The sequence below is a fragment of the Halichoeres trimaculatus genome, unplaced genomic scaffold (genome assembly GCF_033239565.1).
Source record: "Halichoeres trimaculatus isolate MK-OKI-2021-1 unplaced genomic scaffold, fHalTri1.1 fHalTri1_scaffold_22, whole genome shotgun sequence".
In the NCBI taxonomy this organism is placed as follows: Eukaryota; Metazoa; Chordata; class Actinopteri; order Labriformes; family Labridae; genus Halichoeres; species Halichoeres trimaculatus.
In genome coordinates this window covers 925838-946381 of record NW_027437200.1, presented here as the reverse complement: position 1 = coordinate 946381, position 20544 = coordinate 925838, and the positions used below count along the sequence as shown (strand labels likewise).

The window sequence follows — 20544 nt, the reverse complement described above, 5'->3', positions numbered from 1 at the left end:
AACAGAGACTGAATACTGGAGAAATGTACGACCAGTGGAAAAAGCTGCAGAGGGATTTGGGACTGAAGACTGACGCTGAGACAGCTGCGTTTCTGTTGAACAGGTAATGACTTTGTTTACCACAGTGGGAGATGTCAACTGAATAACACTGGTTAGTCTGTGCTTATACTGGCTAATGACTGAACGCTGCAATTCAGAAAAAGTAGGCTATGTCAATAGATTTTAGCATAAGTTAGCCACGCATCTTTAGCATTGTAAACTGAGCTGGTGAAGACACGTTAAGAAAGGTAAAGCCCCACCCACAGTCGTCTCTGCTCTGATCAGCTGGCAGTGGCAGCGCCAGACCTGCTTCGCCGGCTAATTCATGGTTTGGATCGTGCCGGTCTAAATGAAAAAGCTACCACTGTGTGTTACAAGGGGAATGACTGTTGTGTTTGTTATTGGGGGGTGGCTGCCTTTTTCAAATGTTTCCCATCAGCCATACTGGGTTTCAGATCAAAGACCATAGCCTTAAATGACTGAGTGAAATTACCCCAAATCCACATATTGACTGAAAGAGCACAGTCTCAACTTTCACAAACCATTGGCATTTTTCTGGTTGTGGGAACCCTTTAGGAATAATGGTCCTTCAAAGTGCATTGTGTTGTCGCCGACACATTCGGTGTTAGAGGGTTAACTCTGTCATATAATTTCTTATATCCTGTTTTTGGTGTCTAGAGTTTTTGCTTGGCTGCTAAATATGATATGAGCCCTCTTTGGAACAAAAATGTGCACCAAATTGTCCTCATGTGAGCCATAGTACATGTCTATGTGGCCTCTGGGAGTGAAAACAGAACAAAAATAGCTCTATAGGAAGCCAAATAGGCACTAATGTGCCCTCCTGGAATTTAAAAGCATGCTAAAGTGTCCTGTTGGGAGCCAAATGCATGCAAAAATACCCTCTTGGAGTCCAAAAAGCATTCTTTTCCTCTCGGCATGCAAAAAGCACCAAAGTTCTCTCTTGGGAGCCAAATGCACACTACATAGCCCTTTTGGGAGCAACATGCATGCTGAAGTGCACTCTTGGGATCCAAAAATCCTGGTTAAGAGTGCCCTTGGGACAACATAAAATAAAAAAAACACCCCATTGCCCTTTGGAGCGATATGAGCACTACATTGCCTTCTTGGAACCCAATTTTTGGCCCTGCCCTTCAAAAAAGTCTATGCACGCCACTAATCAGTGAGTTTAGCCAAAATATGCAAGATGTGTCACTGATGCAGTCCTCCAGATGAGATACTCAAGCCTCCTATTTTTCTTGAGTATCAGAGTGGTGATAATTTACAAAAAAAAGCAGATTGAACGGAGCAGGAAGTTATGTATGAAAACCACCTAAAAAACAGCCTGTGACTTCTAAAATAAAACCAAGTGTCTCCTAACCAGATTGAATTAATCTCAGTTGTCATTATGACAAATCATGGCTGGGTTTGCGCTAACAACTGCCCTATATTTACACAGGTTATCCTTCATGAAGTTTAAAGTGTTTTTGAGGTCTCGTCCAATCAGCTTCATCAAACATGAATCTGTGATGAGGTTGGCTTAAGCTGGAGGATACTTACAGCATTACAGCATTTATAAAGACACTGCTGTTTCTTCTAGGCTGAAATGGAGGGAAACAGATTCTTGGGAGTCAGACTCTAAATTTCTCAGCACAGGGACCCTGACTTGTGTGTTTCTTCGTCAGAAATGTTTCCCTCCTTTCTTGTACTGCTAAGACTTCCTCTCCATTTTACACTGAAGCTGTCTAAAAGTCACAGTTTTGCACCATTGCATCAGTAAAATCTTGGCCCACACTGTGGAAAACCTGAGAGCTTTTACTGGAAATCAATGGTTGAGTCATTGCAGTAGCAAGCGTCTGCACCTTCAGCTCACACACACCTCCACAGCCATTTATCCATTGAGCTCTAACACGAGTTCAGCTGGCCCCGGTGTGTATTTGCTACACTAAGCAGAAGAAGACAATTTGGAAATGAAGATTGATGGTTTCGCAGGATAATGTGATGCAGACTCGATACCAGCTCGTAGACCAGGGGAGATTATTCATGGTCTCTGAATTAGACCATCTGCAAATTCTCCCAAATGTGAGACTGTGCAAGTTTGTATATTAGTGTGCCCGAAATATGACCAAGAGGGCAATCTGTTTCATTTCTTGAAATAGAAATTACATTCTCAAAATAAAATGGACAAACCTTCGATCTACTTGGCATTGGTTCACAACAAAATAGAATTTCTCATTAATTTCATCCGATTGCAAATGCTTTTGTGTAGTTTAGCAAAATACAAAGTACAGGTAGCCTACAGTTAGCACAGTTAGCCTAGGTTTAGCACAGTTTTCAAGTACATACATCTTGTTGATCTAAACTGATTGTTGATTCTCGGTCTAATAGTCAGTCTCTCCAAAAAATATCAGCATTATTTCATTATCTGAGTCACCTCATGCACAATAGTCTGTTCAACTGTCAGAGTTAGTCAGCAACATAGCAACATGAATACCTCATATAAATCTCTTGGAACATTTGATAAATTGATAAATCAAAAGTCAGGTGAAACTAGAACTCAAAGGAGGAGTTTTACACATCTCAGAAGTCCAGATGACAGGTTCTGTCTACGATTGTGAAAACACGCTGTGATGTGAATAAGAATCTGAGGACAGACAGACGGCGGCGTGTGATTGGTCAGGAGAGCAGGGACGGTGGCCGGCAGAGGGAGGGTGAGGACAGCGACCAGTGAAGAAGAGTTAGTTGTGAAACTCCAGCTTTATTTACAGCACTGTGGGCTACATATGATTTTCCTTGTTTTCTGTTTATGTGTTTAGAGTATTTGGGGCTTTATACATTTCCTTTTTACTCTGATGTAGGGAAGTTAATTTATGACCACTTCAAGACACTAGATGGCCTACTTCAGTCAATAACAAATATTCACCTTATGAGTCACACCTGTCTAACTGCTTGTTAACGCACCTTTCTAAATCGGCCAATCACATGGAAGAAACTCAATTCAGTTAGGCATGTAGACATGGTGAAGACGATCTGCTGCAGTTCAAAGCGAGCATCAGAATGAGGAAGAAAGGTGATTTAAGGGACTTTGAACGTGACATGGTTGTTGGTGCCAGACGGGCTGGTCTGAGTATTTCAGAAACTGCTGATCTACTGGGATTTTAACCAACAACCATCTCTAGGGTTTACAGAGAATGGTCCCAAAAAGAGAAAATATCCAGTGAGCAGCAGTTCTGTGGGCTAAAATGCCTTGTTGATGCCAGAGGTCAGAGGAGAATGGACAGACTGGTTGGAGCTGATAGAAAGGCAACAGTAACTCAAATAACCACTGGTTACAACCGAGGTCTGCAGAAGAGCATCTCTGAACGCACATCTCGTCCAGCCTTGAGGCAGATGGGCTACAGCAGCAGACGACCACACAGAGTGACCTTCCTGTTAGCTAAGAACAGGAAACTGAGGCTACAATTCACACAGCAACACCAAAACTGGACAATAGAAGATTGGAAAAACGTTGCCTGGTCTGATGAGTCTGGATTTCTGCTCCACATTCAGATGGTAGGGTCAGAATTTGGCGTCAACAACATGAAAGCATGGATCCATCCTGCCTTGTATCAACGGTTCAGGCTGCTGCTGCTGGTGTAATGGTGTGGGGGATATTTTCTCAGCACACTTTGGGTCCCTTAGTACCAACTGAGCATGGTTTAAAGTCCACAGCCTACCTGAGTATTGTTGCTGACCATGTCCATCCCTTTATGAGCACAGTGTACCCATCTTCTGATGGCTACTTCCAGCAGGATAACGCTCCATGTCATAAAGCTGGAATCATCTCAGACTGGTTTCTTCAACATGACAATGAGTTCCCTGTACTCAAATGGCCTCCACAGTTACTTATTTTTATCTAATTATTTCTATGTACATCCAGATCCAGTGTTTCAAGATAACTGCAACACAAAACAAGTGAACAAACTCAAATCATTTACAAAAACAAATAAAACAGTTCCTTTTTGAGTCACAGTGGCTGGAAACCAGTGTCCTACAATTTGCAAAAGTTGGAATAGTTGAAATGGCATTTCATGAGTTTAAGGCATTGGAAGAAAACACAGATTTGCAGATTGGAAAAAATATAAAAATTATTGGCAACAATAATGTGAGGGTCTGCCAGATCTCATGTATTTGGAATTGTTACCACAAACGGATGTTAACATGCCGTCTTTCCACCACTCTGAAAGTGGTTCGTTATAATCCCAACATGAGTCACGTGAAGCCTCCTCCCCTTCAGTCTTTAAGACCATTTCTTTAATCTTTGGTATAATTCACCTTAGGGTGATTCCTATTGCTGAGTCTTTGTGTCCAAAGTCAGGAAACATTGATTCAAACTTGGATTTCATGCAAGAGATACAAAGAAATGTCTGTCCCAGCTGAAGGCGATGAGTGATTTTCCATCATTGGTTTCACGGCCGTCGAGGGGTAGTGAAACAGTTCAGCGGTCTGACAACTCTGAGTGCAGTCAGGCTCAAGGACACATGGCTGCTTCGTTCTGGTATCTTGAAAGCTGAGGGGAGGAAAGTTTAGTGGCCTTGATGTTGGAGACCTTTATGATAAATCTAATTAGCGAGTTGAAAACTGATGTTTAATATTTACTGATCACACTGGGTAACTTTCAGCCCCAGACTGTTAAAATATGTGGTTTGTTTGGATATGGTGCATTGTCTCTGCTCTGTGTTTATCTTTGGGAAATAAGACCAGATCCCCTGGTTTATTGTTGACACGGGGGACGACACATCTTCAGCCACACAGAGAAAGAGAGCACTCAAATAAAAGCCGACGACTTGGGGGAAGTCCACTTCCCTCTGGAGGGCTGTGCTGAAGAAGTGAGGTGGCAGAAAGAGAGGCTGGGTGGATGAGACAGAGGATAGAAGCTTGTGCTGAGTTTAATTCCTCAACTGGAGAGGAGGGGGACAAGTATCTACACTGCAGTCTTCTCTTTCCCTCTGCTTTAATTTCGGATCCTCTTCGGTCCCCAGTCAGGGGTCCGTACCATCAATCTCCTCATGAGTTTTCTCTCCTCAGGTCTAATAAAGCCTTATCATATTTAGCCATAAAAAGCAGGAATATGTTTGCTAAGAACACATTCCTACTTCTCACATCCTTGATTTTTCTCTGACGTCATCCTCTGGGGTGGAAAGACAGATAAAATTGTTAAAGGTAAATATATCAACTTTATTTTAGTACCAAAGATTGTCTTTAAACGACCACCAGAGTCATAAGTCTTTCGGTGGAGACAAAGAGTTTCTGTTCCAAGCTCAAAGCTTAAAAACCTTATTTTACCAAGTCTGCTATAGCATATCTTAACTGTTTTTCATGACAGTTTTTGTATAAAACTTTCACTTCACATTACCACAACCCTCATATCCCAAATCAGCTGATCAATGCAGACAAATGAGTATAGAAAAGACAAGGTAGTTTGTTTGTAGAAGTGAATTTGTACTCTTTTCTGATGTGTGATCTGCACACTGGCAAGTTTACCTCAATGTCACCCCCTGATGATGCACAGGCCCAGTGAAGTGTGGTGTTCATTGTGGGACTAAGTGTTCCATTTTCTAATATAAAGTCTTCTGGATGGCATCTATGCCTATGTTAACAGGAACAACATTTTTTGTTTCAAGAACCAAAATTTTGGGGTGAAACCCAAAACTGAAACACTGATTACTGCCTCTGTTCTGAATAATGAACCAATTCGGAAAAAAAAACAGACCAAATTCAAACCCCAGTATTTACTAAAACCAGATTGAGAACTAATCCAAATTCTACCTCTTAGCATTTGGTTTAGTGTGTTCACATGAAGAGGACTCCATATTCTCCGTAGATGAAGGGCTACACAGGCCTTGGAGCGAGACAAACTGAGACCTCACTTGAAGCCATGTTACTATGACAAACTTTCCATGAAATGGATACTTTTATCAGCTATCCGATCCTTTGCTTTGATTTTTTTTTATTTTATTTTTTTTAAATAGCTCGTTATAACGATCCAGCTAACGCTTCTTTAGTGACAGCTACAGATCAGGAAGTGCAGACAACAAGACACGGGTGAAAAACATTAGGGAGGGACCAGGTGATCACACAAGAGGGAGACAGGACCAGAACTGAAAGAGAGGGAGACAGGTGTCAGCAAAATAAAACCAAGACTAGAAAGCAAAATGATACACTGGGAAATAGGCTGACAGACATAACACAGCTAAGCTGCATTCTGGGGCTGCATTAGCTGAATTAGCTACATTAGCTCCATTAAGCTAACGTAACAGTATTCAGAAGCTAGCTGTCTCATCAGTCATGTAATGCAGTGCATGGTAGTAAAGTCTGTTAGCTGTGAATGTGTCACCCTAGTCTGACATCAATTTATCATCACTCTGTAAAAATATGTTTGCTTTGGAAGAGAAGAAACAGTAGCTGAGTCTACGACAGCCAGCAAGAAACTAGGGGGGAGATGACATAGTGGGGATTGAGTGGCATCTTGTTTCTAAGAGGTGTGTTTTTACTCCTTCCTCTTGGTCCTCAAAACAGAGAGTAAAGGGGGAGGGAAAGAGTGACAGTGGAATTGGCCCTTAAACTACAGAGAGCAAAAAAGCTCAAAATGTGACTAAAACTAACAGATACGACCAAAGTTGTTCTCAGACACCGTGGAAACCATAGATTGAAGAAAAGTGGACGTCATCTCACTCTGCTCGAAGTGAGGTCCCCCCAAAACTGCTCCTCCTGGTGACTGGCTGCAGTCCTTATAATTTTAATGTAACGTTTTATTTATAAAGTGCTTTTCTAGACCAGGGGTACTAACCCCCCCCCCCTTCTCATAACAATGATTAGCATAATGATAATAATACTTTGTAATGATATACTATGTAGTATTTTGCAGTGATACATTAGGTTACATTATTACTTTCCAAGTTATTCATTATGTAAACTTTGAGGAAACGTTACCCTGAGGCAGTGGTGGGGCAGTCACCCCCCTCATGGCCCAATTGTGGAAAAACACCCACTGAAGTGACCCCTCAGGGGCCAAAACATGTGTGAAAGTGCCCTCCATGTTGTAAAACAACACACTTCAACGCCCTCTTGGCTGGTTGAAAGATGATCAACTACACTGTAAAAAATGACTGTGAAATACACAGTAATTTACAGTCTTTCTGTAAGGTTAGTTATTGTGAATATTTTTAAAGTAAAATACTGTATGATTAGCAGTAATTGGCAAAATACTGTATAAGTCACGGTAATAAACACAATACTGTATAAATTCACAGCAGACCAAGTTTTACTGTAGTTATTCACAGTAATGTCTTCACTGCTGTAAAAAAAAACAAAGCAAGAGTTACAGTACTGTGAAATTTCACAATAATTCATTGAAATTTGCAGTAATATATTGTGTCTGGTAGGGTAGCTAGTATAGTACTGCAGAAATTCACAGTTATACATTGGAATTTAAGGTAACAAATAATTTACTGTGGGAAAAGGCAGTAACCTGTAGAGTACTGTGAAAGTTCACTGTATTTATTGCAGAACTGTAGAATTTCACGGTTACATATTGTGTACTGTTATGTAGAAACCTTAACTGTGGATGTACTGTGGAAGATTACAGCAACCAATAAAAATTTCAGTGTAATATCACGTACTCTGGGAAATCCAGCAAGCTGTGTGGTGTTGTAGAAATCCAAAGTAATATATCAAAATTTACAATAACATTTACTTTTAACAAATGACAACAACCAGTCGACATTGTAAAAATTCACAGTAACATATTATAAGTCTTAAAGGAGACAGGTTTAAGCTGGAGAGTTAAATTTTAAGTTTGTTTGTGGGGGGCTAGGGCCATCCCATGTGCCATGTTTGGGGTCAGTGGGGTCAAAGGTTGCAGCATGGCAGCTAAAAAGGCACTTTTTGAAATTCGAAATTACAAAATACAGGGAAAATTAATAACTCCCAAACGCTTTGACATAAGGGGCTGAAATGTTACTGTGTTCATCGTGGGGGTCAAGCCATGCACTGTGCACAATTTCAGAGCTGCAGCACCTCGGGAAGAGCCAAAGGTCACAGGGGTCAACCATCAGAGTAAATGTGGCCTTCACGCCTGCTTCCGTCTAAAGATTTATACACACTTTGAGCTGTAAACATGAAATCTGAGTATGTTGCTTATCAGAGGGTCCTCTACCAGAATATTTTGTTCCTGTTGCAATAGGACCCCCAGGAAGCCCCTTGGGGGTCCTATCGTCCTACTGGGGCTCTTGGCCTGCCAAAGGTCCTGCAGAGTTGGGTCACTCTGCAGGAGCTTAGGAGCCAGCACAAGAGAGTGATTGTTGCATCTACATGGAGAAAGCGCTGGGAGATGTTTCTTGTGGTGGTTTTCCAGCTCTCTGTCCGTCATATGAAATGAGCTTGTCTGCGGGTGTAAATGGGTGCACCTGTTTGTGTCCCGGTGAGCGGAGCTTCACTGGGGCTAAAGATCACATGCTCTTTCCCACACAGTGAAGTTCCTTAAGGAGAAAATGGAAAAAATATCAAAACTTTAAGTGACATATTCAGGGAATTAAAACAGCTTTTGGCTGCTTTGCAGCTACCATTCCCAATTAAAGCAATACACATTTCAAGAAACAGCATCAAGGAAAATAAAATGTATTAATTCATATCAAATACATTTCATTCAAATTTATCAAATGTATAATCTATAAAAATAAAATAATCCAAATGAGTTTTTATATTGTACTTTGAGCTTTTTATACAGCTCTTCTATTTGGATTTCTATCTTTGTTTTATTTCATTTAATTTATTCTATGATTAGTGTTTATATTGGAGTAAAAAAAAGAAAAAGAAAAGAGGCTGCATGTTTCAGTATCAAACCTGGGGATGGACAAAAGAAAAGCCTGCTGTCATTTACGGTAATCATCTTACTAGAGGAACTACGGTGATCAGAGAGCAGATGCTGGTTGGTGCAGCTGCTCATGTCCGGGTAGCCACCTGGATCATGTGATCACCATGCGCGATTCACATGCTGCAGCTAGCAAGTAAGGGCAAGCTCAACGAGCGGAGACTGACTGGCACGAACGGATTACTGAGTGTTGGTGTTGTTTTAAGACGCATTATTGGTTCTGGCTTCTGTTCTGTACCAAACCAAAACGGATTGTAAGAGGAGATTGCAACCATCTCTAGTCTGCTGCAGGAAGAGGAGGACTGTTTTTCAGCACTTTGTGAAAACACCAGGACAACTCCACGGTTAACAGAAGCGAGTGGAGCAGCCCACGTGCATCGTTGCATGTAAGTGACCATTTTCTTGACTGACTTTAGTCTATCAAACTTAGTTTGCTCATTTAAATACGATATTTGTGAACAAAGATAGTTTCCAGTTTGAGGTAACTGCACTTCTTGTTAAAATGTCCTACACATGTACTGTTTGTAAATTCATAGCTGTGTCAATTCCTGCTTTCATTCGGCATGTTAAAATTCACAGAAACCTTGCAAACATTAGATTTCAGTGTGGATACGCAGAGTGTCCTACAGCCCTTACAACAGTAATTGCCCTCCAAAAGCATATGTACAGAGTCCATACGTCCACAGGCAAATCAGGGGCACTAACACAAGGACATGCTTTAGCATGCAAGTTTGAGGGATGTAGCTTTGTGTCAGGGCGTGTAGCAACTTTATGGGAGCATCTCCAGCTGCATAATACAAGTGGAATAAAAGTGCCTTGCCCCTTTGATAACTGCTCAAAGACTTTGTCCGTTCTTCTTTCACTTCACACATCAGTCGGAAACATAAAGAAAGAACATGCACCTCTAGTGTTGTTGCTGCTGCTGCTGCCGCCAGCACAGCTAGTTCGTTGGACACTGAAATGACCGAAACAGCTGAAACAGGTTTTGATGAAAATCATGGAGCAGAAGTGTTGGATGCTGGAAATGAAGTATACGAGAAAGAGTTGCAAGATTGATCCAATACGCATTTATAACAGCTATTTTCAAACTTTGTTAATGACATTAAGGTTTGTCTATGCAATACAAGACAATGGAAGCACTGTGGTCTGCAGAGTTCACACATCGTCCTTTGGCATTGCCTCTGCTCTCTCTAAATGACAAAAGTGGTTATACTAAAATGATACAAGGTACTAAAACTGAAAAGGTGAGTTGGTTTGAGCTGATACTATACAGTGGAAAGCACTCTATTTACTGTGTAGGTACAGAATCAGAGAAAATCTAAAAGAACTTGTACGTACAATTATGTTCATTCAGGGCAATACAAGTCCAGTGTTCAAAACTCGAATAAGCATCAAAGAAATTACTATGTTTAATAGTTAGGAGGCACATTGACAAAAAAGTATTTGACTCCCAAAGTTTAAATCCTTACAGGTTGATTTCTATAAACGTCTTTGTCTGTCCTGAAATAACTTCTATTAAGATGATGTGCTCATTAAACTGGCTTAGAGATACATTAACTACCATTTTCATTTCTATTAGGTTCCTTGCCAGGATAAATCCAGATTCCATGAAGTGCACTGCCAAAGTCCAGAAAAGCAGGAAAACTGGCGGAACCGTGAAGCGAAAGACATCTGATATGAATCCACGCGTTGTTTCCTTCATGAATGCCTTCTCTGCATTTGACTGGCAAAACAGCTAGATTAAGGTGAGATTCTGATACCAGCCATTATATCTGTGAAGATGGGTTTGATTTTTGTTTGTCAAAGTTAGTGTAAAATCTTAGTCTGAATAAGATTTAACGACTTTCTACTGAAGAGATAGTCAGCTCTTTACAAATTACCTTTATTAAATTAATCTTGATTGGATTATGTTGAGGCATAAATTGGTTACATATTATCTCGACATGATTAACTAAAATTAACCATAACTTTCAACTGACGGACAAGCATTAACTACAGTGTGCTGTAGCAATGCAGTTGGTAGTCACTGCCATTTTTCCACTCGTAAAGACAGAAGGTAAGTAAGGACAGAAGGAAGGAAGGGGGGAGAAGGAAAGGAAGGGGGGGGGAGGAAAGGAAGAAAAGAGGCAGTACAAGGGAAGAAGGGAAAAAATGTAGGAGGAAAGGGGGGGGGGGGGGAAGAAATTAAAACACATGTCCCCCTGCGTCTAGAAATAGTGAACCTTGTCATGTTTGGTCCAGTTGTGCCTTTTTTGACCATTTTTCAAACTTATAACACACATCATATACTATGCAATTTTTCATTCTGTAGCTAAAATATTCCCTTTTTTAAGTCATTCTAAAACAGCCTGAAATGTCATTAATTTTTTATACTTTTTTTCCACTTTAGTTCTGATCATAACCACCACATTTTAAATTATAAAAGAAAAAAATCATTTAGTTGTCAATCTGAACCAGTGTCCCCCCTACCATTGTACAGGCCTGGCGCGTCGGGTCAAAAAGAAAAACGAAAAATTGTACTTACTGGAATACCCCCCAGATGTGAATGGGAGCGTTTTAGTGGCCAGTATGAATCTGGTGTTATGACCACAGCACTTCAATAAAAGTTTTCTGTTAAGGAAAAACTGCTGTAAAGCTGCAGTACAGCACTGCTTTTGGCATACTTACACAAATATAGGTTGTTTAAACGCTTCTTATTTACTATGATTGTTGCTTTTTCAGGATGTTGCTGTGGAACAGACTGGGTGATGGATCCTAAGAGGCAAGATGTCTTTGTACACTTGGAGTCTCGGAGTGCAAAAATGTTTACAGCTTGTTCTATGCAAAAATAGTGTTTTGTCTATATGATCTCTGGATGTTTATAACCATTGTTTTATGGAGTCTTTTTCTACTTGGAGTCCACAAATGTTCACAGAGTGCCCTATACAAAAAAGAGTTTTGTTGACATGTTTTTGCTACTGTTTTAATGGATATTATGGCAAGGAATATTGTAAGATGTTTCACAACATGTTCTGAAAACTTGATGGTGATCATACATTTTGCTAATGCTATGTATGGATATTTGTATCCATTGTTTTGTGTTTATGCACAAAAAATAAATAGTTAGGAAAATGTTTCTTTTGTTGTCCCAATTTAATTAGTAAAAATACAGTATATAGCATTTTTGTTTTTCTTGTTTACAGCCCAAAAAACAAACAAACAAGAACCCCCCACAACAACAGTGAAACGAAATAACACTTATTATTTGCTGTCTTTTGGCTCACAGTTACAGTGAACTCTACCGTAAAAAACATACCGTAAACACTGGATTTTGATTTATAGTTACAATAACAGTACTGTTACATAAGATACAGTAAAGTGCAGTTACTTTATTTAATTTTACAGATTCAACAATATTACTGTAATATAAATAACGATACATAAAATTTACTGTGTTACATTTTACAGTTACAAAAATAATGCTATAATAAAACATACAGTAAATTTGAATTACTGTGTTCAGCTATACAGCTACAACACTGTAATTTTTTTCACAATATCTTACTTGACTATTGTTGCCAGTTGATCACTGTAAATTTTTTTACAATAACTTACTTGTCAATTGCTGCCGGTTTATTACTGTGAATTTCACAGTTGGTTCGTTACAGTGTACCCTCTTGGAAAGCAAGAACTCACAATGTTTTTCCTTCTTTTCACCCCCACCTTTGAGAATCTGTGCATGCCACTGCACTGAGGGTTTTTTTTGTTTTGAGTTTTTTTTTCTATTGTTATGCACTGTGAAATGATAGACATGTCAAGATCAGATGACAAAACTTAAGTATTGGGAGTGTTAAAAAAAAAAGCTAATTTTATTGATGCAAGGAACCTAGTTTGTCGATATGCTTTTTCAATGCTTTTGGACGTCATATTGCTAGACTAAGTGAGGTCACTACAAAAAACTGCTCCCCCTGGTGGCTGGCTGCAGTATAAGTCAAAAACGCTGTCTCCCCAGTCATTCCAGATGGGCTGTGGTCAAACTTTAAAAAATTGATAAACTTGGTAGAAATGTTTCTCACGAACAATTGATGTAGTGATTTGAAAATAGCATTTGGCTGCTTGTATGCAAGTCCTCTGTTTTCTAAAAAAGAAATGTATTCATTAGGTATAAGAAGTAAAAAATGAGGCTTTATGTTATTTTTTGGGAGGACTGTAAAATATATTGTGAGGGAGAGCCAAAGAGAGAGTAGACTCTTGAAAAAAAAAAAAAAAGTCACCCAGCTCCACTCAGATTTTCTACTGCACAGTCTCAGGCTGCACATTGGCCTCAGACAGTGGGTATTTTGGCTTCAGAACTGTACAATGGTTCATCACATACAGTCTATGTTGGACAATGTTTTCATCAGGTTCAACCTTTTATCTGGTATTTCAGCTCCACATATTTTATCTCAGTTCACTTTGAGTCTGCACTCATGGTATAGCTTTCTGTCTGAAACTCCATTGTTTTAACTCTTTACAGATGTCTATCATACTCTCTGTCTTTATTTGTCCTCTGTCCCCACTCTTACTTTGTCTTCCTCCTGTTTTTATTCTTACACATCATCTTGAATCACTCTGAAACAAGCCATTTGTGCATCTATCAGGTCTGAGTCTCCAGAAATAGATCCTCCATTATCCATGCTCGCATTTCTCTCCCTCTTTCAATTTCTTCATATTGAGCTGCGTCTGTCTGAATCCACGCATGAGACGTCAAGGTCGATCTACAGGAGATGGTCATAAATGTTTAAAGAGCATTTTGAAAGGTCGCTCACATCTGACTAACATGAAGGCCAATGACGAGTATGATGCCGAGCAGCTGCAATAAAGCCTGTCAGGATTCCTTCACCGTCCATCCTTTAAAGACTACGTCAAGGAGGCTTTATCCTCCTGTTACCAACATGTTATCCTGTGTGCTCCTGTATCAGCCTGCACACACTCCTCCTGGAGAGCGTGTGTCTGCTCTCACTTTAAGTGACACATCTGTGTGTGAGTGAATCAAACGGGGTCAGTGTGTGTTTAATTTTTCATTATTTCTGCATGTGTGTTGAAATATGGAGGTGATGTTGACTGTGGAGTGTGTAAAGGTTAGCAGATTCAGCCCATAATGAGAAATGAATAATTAACAGCTGCTGCACAGGTTGTTTCATACACCTGTGCTATGATAATGGTCATGTTATAGATAAACTGAGTATTTATATTATTGTTATAGAAAGCACAGCAGTGACTGTGTCATGTGGCTCAGCTCTGTTCTGTCATTACACCAGCATCTTCATCCAGTTATTCCAACATGCTGACGTCACCTACCCACCTGTCATGTTTACAACACATGTGAACAGCTTGGTATACAAAAAGGCTGTCTTCCAGGTTTTGAGCATTCTTGGTTATTTCCAGAAGGTGTCCTCTTATTGGTGTCAGAAAGAGAAAAGAGTATTCCTCCTTAAAGAACGTGTGTATAAAAGTGTACGCATCAATACCTTGCTCACTGACATGCTTATTGTATGTTCCCTGCATGTAACAGTTCACTGCAAGCACAGAATGTCTAAAGCACCAGGTGTTCAGGAAGTGATTCTCTGCTAAATGCTGCATAAAGATGCAAGAAGAGGATAGACCAGGAGCACAGAGTTCCTCCTTTATAGGATAAATCACCTCTAAAGACCTTTTCAGAGACCCTCAGTGCTGCCTCTCCAGTGGATCAAATCAAGAAAAACCTGCTCCTGATGCCTTTCCAGTGGATAAATGTTTGTGCAACCTGCCCAGACCTCTCCTGGTAATCCGCCCTGTTCTCAGAAGACCAGTTAGTCAGAAAATCAGGAGGTCCATTAGTCATTACCGAAACGCCCTCCTTTCACCAAATTAACCCCCATCATCCAGTAGCTCCACTGGCTCCCACTTCAATTCAGAATCACCTTCAAAATCCCTCTGTATACTAAAAAGCCATCTACAACCTCACCCGCTGTATCTCTGTGATCTTCTCCATATTGCCACCCCATCCTGCTGCCTCAGGTCTTCCTTCTCTCTCTTGCTCTCTGTGCCCTCCACTCGTCTCAGCACCTTGCCAACAGCACCATTTCAACAGCACCACATCAACTCTTACATATCCAGCCACTCTGCTCCCCAACTCTGGAACTCTCGCCCACCACACATCAGAAACATAGCCTCTCTTCCCCTCTTCAAATCAGAACTCATCTGTTCTCAGCTGCATTTTCCAATCCACAGACTCATTTTAACTTGATTTCACTGTTGTTTGTCTGTTTTTTTATTTATTTAATGTGTTTTAAGTAAGTGTAAAGTGACCTTGAACATTGAGAAAGGCACTGTCAAACATAATGTTTTATCTTTATTGTTAACTGGTCCTCGAAACACTGGAGGGACACCATGTACCAATTTCAGCCTGAGGGTCTCAGCAGGATCAACACCATTGAAGTGGCACAGGTTGGAGATGGGAATCATCACAGAGAGTACCATCTCTGTGATCATGTTTGCTCTTTCAATGAACATGTTGGTGAAGTCTGCAGAGCCAGAATGCAAAGCACCCAAGTCCAAGTCTGGGATCTGCCAACCACCGACCCCTGCCTTCATGGATGACCTGACAGTTACCACTGAGTCAGTGCCAGGAGGCAGGTGGATTTTGATGGGGCTGAAGAAGGTAATGGGATGGGCCAGTATGTCTTTTAAGCCAGAAAAGTCAGGATCCCTGGTCCTGAAAAAGGGCAGAGTGGAAGAGAAGTTCTGCTTCTCCATTGCAGGAATACCAATCCCGACCATCTCTGAGAAGATGATAAAGAACTTGGGAAGGTTCTTTGATAGCAGCCTCGGGGATCCAGTATCAATCAAGAACACCTGTGAGGAGCTGGGGGATGGCTGAAGGATGTGGAGAAGACAGGCCTGCCAGGGAAATTTAAGGCGTGGATTTATCAACATGGGATTCTGCCAAGGTTACTGTGGCCACTCCTGCTCCATGAGTTCCCGATCACTAGCATCCCAGATCTGGAAAGGAGAGTCAGCCGCTACTTGAGCAGATGGTTAGGTCTGCTGAGGAGCTTAAGCAACACTGCCCGCTATAGAAACACCTGCAAGCTGATACTCCTGTTGAAATCCACTGCAGCAGGAGTAGCAGTCAAGACTGGCAGGAAGTGGAGAGCAGAGGCTGCAGTAGAGCAGGCAGAATCACGGCTACGCAACAGAGTCCTGGTGGGATCAGTTGCTAGAGGAAGAGCTGGACTAGGAACCCCCCAGGTTTGACAAGGCTCAGGGGAAGGAGTGAAAGAAACTAGTCCAGGAAGAGGTGAAAGCGGTAGTGGAAGAGGAGAGATCCAGCAGAGCAGTGAGAATGAGACAGCAGGTGAGAGTAAGATCTCATGGACTGACCTCTGGCAGGCAGAACCAAACCGCATCAAGTTCTTGGTTTAGGCAGTCTATGATGTCCTTCCCAGTCCTTCCAACCTGCACTACTGGGGCTTGGTCGAGACGCCAGCATGCCCCCTTTGTCAGAGAAAGGGGACCCTTGAGCATATACTGAGTTGCTGCCCAAGAGCTCTGGGGGAAGGTCGATATCAGTGGCACCATGACCAAGCACTCAAGACCAGCATCTGCAGAGGCAGTGCCAGCTGCTGGAGGTCGAAACACACAAGGAAAGCCATCGACTTCATCAGAGCTGGAGAAGAGCCAAGCACAACATCAAGGGTAACACCAGGGCTTCTCAACACTGCGCAAGTCTGACAGCTGCTAATGGATTTGGGCGAACAACTCAAGTTCTCCCAGCATGTCGCAAAGACCATGCTCAGATCTGATGTAGTACTGGTGTCAGAGGCAACAAAGAATGCTGTCATGCTGGAGCTCACTGTGCCGTGGGAGGAGCAGATGGAGGAAGCCTTGGAAAGGAAGAGGAAGAAGTATGACAGCCTAGTCAGCAACTGCCACAGACAAGGCGGGAAGGCTAGGGGCCTACCAGTGGAGGTAGGGTGCAGAGGCTTTGCCAACCAGTCTCTGTGCAGACCCTACACTGCACTTGGCATCACAGGAGAGAGAAGGAGAAGGGCCATACAAAACAGAATGGAGGCTGCAAAGAAAGTGTCTAGGTGGCTCTGGATTAGGGCTGCACGATTATCGCAATAGCAATCGCAATGGCAATGTCAGCACACGCAATTACGTAATCGCAGAAGAGGATATCGCAATCGCAATCGCAATGTCAGCACATGCAATTCAGGTTTTTCTCCATGATAACCAAGCAAGTCTGTAGACTCATCATGACACAACCTTTTTTATTAAATCGCAAGCACAATCGCAATCGCAATATTGTCCACCTAATCGCAAATCGCACCTTTTCCCCAAATCGTGCAGCACTACTCTGGATGAAGAGGGCAGATCTGTGGTCGAGTGCTGCTGGGGCACAAGCCGAGGCTTCATGAACCTCGGCTGGGCCACCTAGGTGAGGGTGTCTGATTTCTTAAGGCCCACAGCTGTGAAGGTGCTTCACAGTGGAGGTCTGCAGCCAGGATTCACACAGGGAGCACAGTGCTGTGTCTCAGCTCCACCCCATGTGACTGTTTGATGTAGCTTGCATTAACATCGACCTCGGAAGGGTGTCAGGCACAAGAACGTCATGTCACAACCAAAATAAAACTCCAAAACATAGACCCTCTCCTGAAAATGAAGATGAAAAAAAGCTCTCTCTCACACACACACACACACACACACACACACACACACACACACACACACACACACACTGAGTGATTAAAATAAGGACAATGACGGACGGGGGCAGCAATAATTGAGCTGAAAAACCAGCGATCCACTCAGAAACTCATGAATACTGAAACATTGTCCTGACACAGCCTCTCATTAACATCATTTTCAATATTATTGTCACACACACACACACACACACACACACACACACACACACACACACATACTTGCTTTTTTGGCTAGCCTCCACCAGCATCATCGTCTCACCATCACGTTCTCCCTTCGATCGTCCTGATCTAATCAACATGGGCTCGGATGCTTTTTCCCCGACGCGGACAGGAAGTGAACTGGCAGGAGACCAGATGAAGAGCGGCTGTGAACCAGCAGCTCACGATATTACTCTTTTTCACTCCGACTTTGAGAGAGTATGGTGGTGAGCTGCCACGGGATGCTGGTACAGGTTTTAATTTGAAAAATCCAAAGATTTAAAAGGAAGAGTACTCTTTTAATTTAGGAGAAGATTAAATGAGGTAACATCCTGAGAGTAGATTGAATATTGAAAAAGGATCAGAACTAAGCTTTAAAACCATCTGTAACACAAACTAGTGAAGGGGAATACATTATTTGGTCATGGACACCATGTCTAACATCAGAATCTAAACATCAAACCACTTCCTGATGACATCTGTATTTCCTAAAAAAAACTCTTGGATAGGATCCGATATCCGCCCCAGAAATGACTCCTCCACAGACAGATTGAAATCCAATCCTGAACGAGCAGAAAGAGTTTAAATGCATGTCTCTTTGAAAGGAGTGTGTGTGAAATGTAATCCTTTCAGTTAGTTGGCCGTCTGTGTAGGCAAAGACTAATCAGGGGGAAATTAGCAACATTGATCACTTAGACAGACACACCGACCTGTTTTTCTGTTTGAGGTAGAAACCTGATCAGCTGAATGTTTGGAGGCGGGGAAAGAGAAGAGTGAGGCCAGGCTCTGTGGATCAGACACAGACACACACACAGACACAAACACAGACACAGACACACACAGACACACACAGACACACACACACACACACACACAGACACAGACACACACACACACACACACACACACACACACACACACACACACACACACACACACACACACACACACACACACAAACACACAAACACACTAATCTGCATCTTTTACCTCAAACTTTGTAACTTTCCTCTAAAAATGTGCAACTCATTGCAAAATAAATTTGAAACTTTCAACCTCAAAGAAGTAAATGTTCAAATTGTTGGCCTAACATTTGCTTAAACTCATTCCAAAAAATGTGTCTCTTTATCTGAGAAATTCTTAAACTTTGTCTATTTCCTCAAAAATTTTGCACCTTTTGTTTAATAGAAAACTCTGCCTCTTTTTTGCTCACACATTAAGTTCAGTGTTGGGCAAATCACTTTAAAAAAGCAATGAGTGATATTCACTCGTTACTTTCCCCCCAAAAGTAACGAAATTAGTAACTGAATTACTCCTTCATAAATGTAATTAGTTACCAGGGAAAGGAATTATTGTGTTAATTTATTTTGAAAAACCTTTAATTTTACTAAAGAATTCAATTTTTGAGCAGGTTTTATTGACTTAATGTTCACATGTCTGTCTTAGTCTTTTCCGTCTCTGACGTTGAAGTGGTGTCTGTTTACTCCCATCCTGAAAATGAGGTTAATGTAGAGTCTGTAGGCCGACACCCATCCTGAAAACTCCAGTTTTAACTCAGATCACTCAGTGTTCACTCATATTACATCTACAGCTCCTGTCCTGAGTCTGGCTGAGTGATCCAGGTCAGATAGACCCGACAACTCTCCTGATTTAGGAGAGATTCTCCTGCTTTTTTAACCCTGTCTCCTGCTCCACTCCTGACTTGTAATTTCTCCAGATTAACCCCTTATTTATAAGCCTGTTCCTGTCATCTCTTATATTTTTTTCAAATCAAAACAAGTCGTCAACTTGGCAATAACTTCAACTCGAGCGAATTCACGCCTACCGCCAAAACACGTGAACGCTCCCAACGTGCAAAGGCCCCAAACGCGCCTTCCGGGGCAAATCGGCGTCTAAACGCGTCTTTGCATTGTCTCTGTATGTAATCTCGCCGCAAATTCGCCTTTGGTGTGGCCGTAGCATTAGTCAAGCCTGTGTTTGTTTCGGAACTAAATGGAGATCAGATTGAAACAAATTTTCTTTGTTCAAGTCATCTTTTCACTGGATACAATGCGCCAAGGTAGGGGACTTATCAGTACAGTTACATATGCTACGGTTTAAAAGGTGACATTAAGCAAGCGTTCTAGCAGCTGGCTATATGTCAGTGGTGTCAGAGCACCGGGCTGTGATGTTGATAGTTGTAGGCTAGTGTAACAACAAGTAAACGCTGTCAGTTTGTTTGTAGTTTAGTAGCTGTTTATATTTAGCACAGCTGTAATGTGTAACGTCAGTGAATCCTGATGATGTCCTGTCAGTCATCTACCAATCAGCGCTAACGTAACCTCACTCTTTAGCCTTTAGCTTCTGCTCTATCTCTCTCCTGTTTATCTTTCTTCTGCTCTTCTGTCCTTTTTCTGTCTAACAGTTAGGCTCCAGTGTCCACCATCACTACAAAATTAATCACAGAAATCATTTTCAGCAGAGAATAACACAGATCTCTCTTCTGTCTACTAAACTTCATCAGCTGGCATGGTGTTGTCATAGAGACGTAGACGTACCATAGATCAATCTAGTCCTGGACAACACAAACTGAAAACTAAGAAGTAGCAATTTAAAATAATCTGTAACCAGCAATATTGGCGCTGGTAATCTCTCACGCATGAAAAACAGGGCAGCAACGTTACAACTCTCAGTGACTTGCGTGTG

General features: G+C 41.6%; 1 pseudogene; it reads left to right on the top strand.

The window, feature by feature from the left end:
* The window catches only part of LOC141784441 (uncharacterized), a 43394-nt pseudogene extending 26317 nt beyond the window's left edge, over positions 1-17077 (top strand).
* The last annotated feature ends 3467 nt before the right edge of the window (positions 17078-20544 follow it).